The sequence below is a fragment of the Panulirus ornatus genome, chromosome 43 (genome assembly GCF_036320965.1).
Source record: "Panulirus ornatus isolate Po-2019 chromosome 43, ASM3632096v1, whole genome shotgun sequence".
NCBI classification, from domain to species: domain Eukaryota; kingdom Metazoa; phylum Arthropoda; class Malacostraca; order Decapoda; family Palinuridae; genus Panulirus; species Panulirus ornatus.
In genome coordinates this window covers 35,178,039-35,183,879 of record NC_092266.1, presented here as the reverse complement: position 1 = coordinate 35,183,879, position 5,841 = coordinate 35,178,039, and positions in this window count along the sequence as shown.

The window sequence follows — 5,841 nt, the reverse complement described above, 5'->3', positions numbered from 1 at the left end:
GTCTCATTCACAGCATCATTTTCATCCCAAGCGCCCCTCATGTCCAGCTTCTCTCATCCCAAGCTTCTCTCTCTTTAAAAGCCTCACTCTCATCCCAGACTTCCCTCCCATGTCCAGCCTAGCTCTCATCCCAGGGGTCTATCCCATATCCAGCATCTCTCATCCCAAGCCTTTCTCTTCTTCAGATCCAGAGTCCCATCCCAAGCCTGTTTTTCTCGTCCAGACTAACTCTCATCCCAAGCCTCTCTCGTGTCTAGCCTCTTTCCTCTCGAGCATCTCTCTCTCCTACACAGCTTCACTCTCCTCCCAGGCTCCTCTCTTGTTAAGCCTCTCTCTCTCGCATCCTAAGCCTCTCGATCATTCACAGCCTCACTCTCATCCCAATCCTCTCTCTCATATCCAGCCTAACTCTTATCACCCCCCCCCCCCCGCCCTTGTTCCTAACATCACCTTAATCCCAAGTCTCTCTCTCGTGTCAAGCCATCTTCATACCAAGCCCCACTCTCCTTCACAGCCTCACTCCCCTCTCAAACCTCTTCCTTGTCCAGCCCTTCTCATCCCAAGCTTCTCGCTCCTCCACAGCCTCTGTCTCATCTCGATCCTCTCTCTCGTATCCAACTTAACCCTCAACCCAGGCTTCTTTCTCAAGACCAGCCTCTCTCATCTAACCAATATCGTTGTCATGCCAATCTTTTCTCACGTCCAGCCTCGCTTTCGTCACCAGCCTTTCTCTTTCTCTCAAGTCTCACTTTCAACCCAAGTCTTGCTCTGGTGTCCAGCCTCTCTCAAACAAACCTTTCTGCCACACTCAGCCTCACTCTCCTCCCACACCTCTCTTGCCTCCAGCTTTTCTCATCCCAAGCTTCTCTCTACTTCACTACTTTTTCTCACATTCCAAGTATATCTCTCGTGTCCAGCCTCGCTTATGAGAGATCTCTCTTTTACAACTTCAGTCTCCTCCCAAACTCTGGTGTCCAGCATCTCCCATCCCAAGCCTCTCTCTCATGATCAGCCTCTCTCATCACAAACTTCTTTCCCATTCACAGGTTTACACCTCCTCCCTCCCAAGCCTCTCTCTACTTCAAAGCCTCACTCTCCTGCCAAGCCTCTCTCTCATTCCCAACCTCTTTCATCCTAAGCCTCTCTCTCCTTTAAAGCCTCACTCTCCGGCCACACATCTTGTGTTCAACCTCTCTCATCCCGAGCCTTTCTCTCCTACAAAGCCTCACTCTCATTCCAGGCCTCCCTCTCCCTCCCTCTACACCAGCGATATTTAAACTTTTCAGCGTTGCAGGTCCACATGAATTTGGGGAAGAATTAGAGAAATTATGGAACTCTATATAATGTATCCCATTTTCACAATGTTGCTTGAAATCTTACAATTGCAGGTGCCGGGCTACCACAATAACAACCACCTGATCGCCACTCTCCTGGAGGAGGAGGAAGAAGCCGATGTTGTGATAGTAAACATCACATGATGTATCACTAATGGTCATAAGATCAAACATTATGGCTACACATCCCGACAATCACCAGACTGTGTGTGGCACAGCACGAAGGACGGAGTCGCCCGCCAGTCTTGTACGAAGCACAATACAATATCTCACTACTTCCTGCCGCTTTCAATACTTTCTATCAGTCAAGATACTCACACTACGTACGTTCGCACACTGCTCTATTATCCTTTGTACATCTTCACTACTGGCATTTTGGACCTTATCTGAATGAGTCAGACCAAATGATTATCAAGGAAACAGAATACATAACACTTGTCCACTGTCTTTGTCTTTCATACTCTATCTTTCATACTTGCTTGCCATTATTACACGAAAGTCCATTTGGGAACTTATCGTGTTTCATTTTCTCCGTGGACTCATAGGAATATATATATATATATATATATATATATATATTTTTTTTTTTTTTTTTTTATACTTTGTCGCTGTCTCCCGCGTTTGCGAGGTAGCGCAAGGAAACAGACGAAAGAAATGGCCCAACCCCCCCCCCCATACACATGTATATACATACGTCCACACACGCAAATATACATACCTACACAGCTTTCCATGGTTTACCCCAGACGCTTCACATGCCTTGATTCAATCCACTGACAGCACGTCAACCCCTGTATACCACATCGCTCCAATTCACTCTATTCCTTGCCCTCCTTTCACCCTCCTGCATGTTCAGGCCCCGATCACACAAAATCTTTTTCACATCCATCTTTCCACCTCCAATTTGGTCTCCCTCTTCTCCTTGTTCCCTCCACCTCCGACACATATATCCTCTTGGTCAATCTTTCCTCACTCATCTCTCCATGTGCCCAAACCACTTCAAAACACCCTCTTCTGCTCTCTCAACCACGCTCTTTTTATTTCCACACATCTCTCTTACCCTTACGTTACTCACTCGATCAAACCACCTCACACCACACATTGTCCTCAAACATCTCATTTCCAGCACATCCATCCTCCTGCGCACAACTCTATCCATAGCCCACGCCTCGCAACCATACAACATTGTTGGAACCACTATTCCTTCAAACATACCCATTTTTGCTTTCCGAGATAATGTTCTCGACTTCCACACATTCTTCAAGGCCCCCAGAATTTTCGCCCCCTCCCCCACCCTATGATCCACTTCCGCTTCCATGGTTCCATCCGCTGCCAGATCCACTCCCAGATATCTAAAACACTTCACTTCCTCCAGTTTTTCTCCATTCAAACTCACCTCCCAATTGACTTGACCCTCAACCCTACTGTACCTAATAACCTTGCTCTTATTCACATTTACTCTTAACTTTCTTCTTCCACACACTTTACCAAACTCAGTCACCAGCTTCTGCAGTTTCTCACATGAATCAGCCACCAGCGCTGTATCATCAGCGAACAACAACTGACTCACTTCCCAAGCTCTCTCATCCCCAACAGACTTCATACTTGCCCCTCTTTCCAAAACTCTTGCATTTACCTCCCTAACAACCCCATCCATAAACAAATTAAACAACCATGGAGACATCACACACCCCTGCCGCAAACCTACATTCACTGAGAACCAATCACTTTCCTCTCTTCCTACACGTACACATGCCTTACATCCTCGATAAAAACTTTTCACTGCTTCTAACAACTTTCCTCCCACACCATATATTCTTAATACCTTCCACAGAGCATCTCTATCAACTCTATCATATGCCTTCTCCAGATCCATAAATGCTACATACAAATCCATTTGCTTTTCTAAGTATTTCTCACATACATTCTTCAAAGCAAACACCTGATCCACACATCCTCTACCACTTCTGAAACCACACTGCTCTTCCCCAATCTGATGCTCTGTACATGCCTTCACCCTCTCAATCAATACCCTCCCATATAATTTACCAGGAATACTCAACAAACTTATACCTCTGTAATTTGAGCACTCACTCTTATCCCCTTTGCCTTTGTACAATGGCACTATGCACGCATTCCGCCAATCCTCAGGCACCTCACCATGAGTCATACATACATTAAATAACCTTACCAACCAGTCAACAATACAGTCACCCCCTTTTTTAATAAATTCCACTGCAATACCATCCAAACCTGCTGCCTTGCCGGCTTTCATCTTCCGCAAAGCTTTCACTACCTCTTCTCTGTTTACCAAATCATTTTCCCTAACCCTCTCACTTTGCACACCACCTCGACCAAAACACCCTATATCTGCCACTCTATCATCAAACACATTCAACAAACCTTCAAAATACTCACTCCATCTCCTTCTCACATCACCACTACTTGTTATCACCTCCCCATTTGCGCCCTTCACTGAAGTTCCCATTTGCTCCCTTGTCTTACGCACTTTATTTACCTCCTTCCAGAACATCTTTTTATTCTCCCTAAAATTTAATGATACTCTCTCACCCCAACTCTCATTTGCCCTTTTTTTCACCTCTTGCACCTTTCTCTTGACCTCCTGTCTCTTTCTTTTATACATCTCCCACTCAATTGCATTTTTTCCCTGCAAAAATCGTCCAAATGCCTCTCTCTTCTCTTTCACTAATACTCTTACTTCTTCATCCCACCACTCACTACCCTTTCTAATCAACCCACCTCCCACTCTTCTCATGCCACAAGCATCTTTTGCGCAATCCATCACTGATTCCCTAAATACATCCCATTCCTCCCCCACTCCCCTTACTTCCATTGTTCTCACCTTTTTCCATTCTGTACTCAGTCTCTCCTGGTACTTCCTCACACAGGTCTCCTTCTCAAGCTCACTTACTCTCACCACCCTCTTCACCCCAACATTCACTCTTCTTTTCTGAAAACCCATACAAATCTTCACCTTAGCCTCCACAAGATAATGATCAGACATCCCTCCAGTTGCACCTCTCAGCACATTAACATCCAAAAGTCTCTCTTTCGCACGCCTGTCAATTAACACGTAATCCAATAACGCTCTCTGGCCATCTCTCCTACTTACATAAGTATACTTATGTATATCTCGCTTTTTAAACCAGGTATTCCCAATCATCAGTCCTTTTTCAGCACATAAATCTACAAGCTCTTCACCATTTCCATTTACAACACTGAACACCCCATGTATACCAATTATTCCCTCAACTGCCACATTACTCACCTTTGCATTCAAATCACCCATCACTATAACCCGGTCTCGTGCATCAAAACCACTAACACACTCATTCAGCTGCTCCCAAAACACTTGCCTCTCTTGATCTTTCTTCTCATGCCCAGGTGCATATGCACCAATAATCACCCACCTCTCTCCATCAACTTTCAGTTTTACCCATATTAATCGAGAATTTACTTTCTTACACTCTATCACATACTCCCACAACTCCTGTTTCAGGAGTATTGCTACTCCTTGCCTTGCTCTTGTCCTCTCACTAACCCCTGACTTTACTCCCCAGACATTCCCAAACCACTCTTCCCCTTTACCCTTGAGCTTCGTTTCACTCAGAGCCAAAACATCCAGGTTCCTTTCCTCAAACATACTACCTATCTCTCCTTTTTTCACATCTTGGTTACATCCACACACATTTAGGCACCCCACTCTGAGCCTTCGAGGAGGATGAGCACTCCCCGCGTGACTCCTTCTTCTGTTTCCCATTTTATATATATATATATATATATATATATATATATATATACGAACTAAGTGCATATGAACGAGCACTCTCATGAAACATAAAAACCTCTAACAGCCAGGATCGAACCCGGGACCCCTGTGCAACGGGCGGGAGAGCTACCGCTAGGCTATGATCGCCCCTGATACGGAAATAACTATTCGAATACTATGTACTCGAATGCCTTCGACCTGAAATGTAAGTTCAAGCCAGTAGGCCGACCCTGCACTTAGCTTGAATCCTTTTGTGTTCACTATAATCTTCTTTACTACATCTCCTCTCCTTAATCCCTTTATCTTCACTATGCAAGGCTTATTATAATCTTCACTACAGCCTCATCTTCAACGACCTTATCTTGACTAAGCTGGTTTCAAGAAAGGCTTTAGATTTTACCCGCTCACACAAACAACGTACTTACACGGGGCCCGACCAGTGCAAATAGATAATTACACACACCTACACACCACCACCACTACTAATAATACACAGAGAGCCTTTTCGGTTGGCTTTGGAGCCGCCCTTGAACGTAGTTTGGAGGATTTGGGGGGATTAGGTCAATACGGTTAAGTTCACTACAATCTCATATTCAGTAACGTGTATCTTCACTACTAGCTTATTCTCACTAAATTATATCTTCACTATACCCTCTTCTTCACTACCCCGTTATTTCTACCATACCATCATCATTGCACTCCCTGATGTTCACTAAA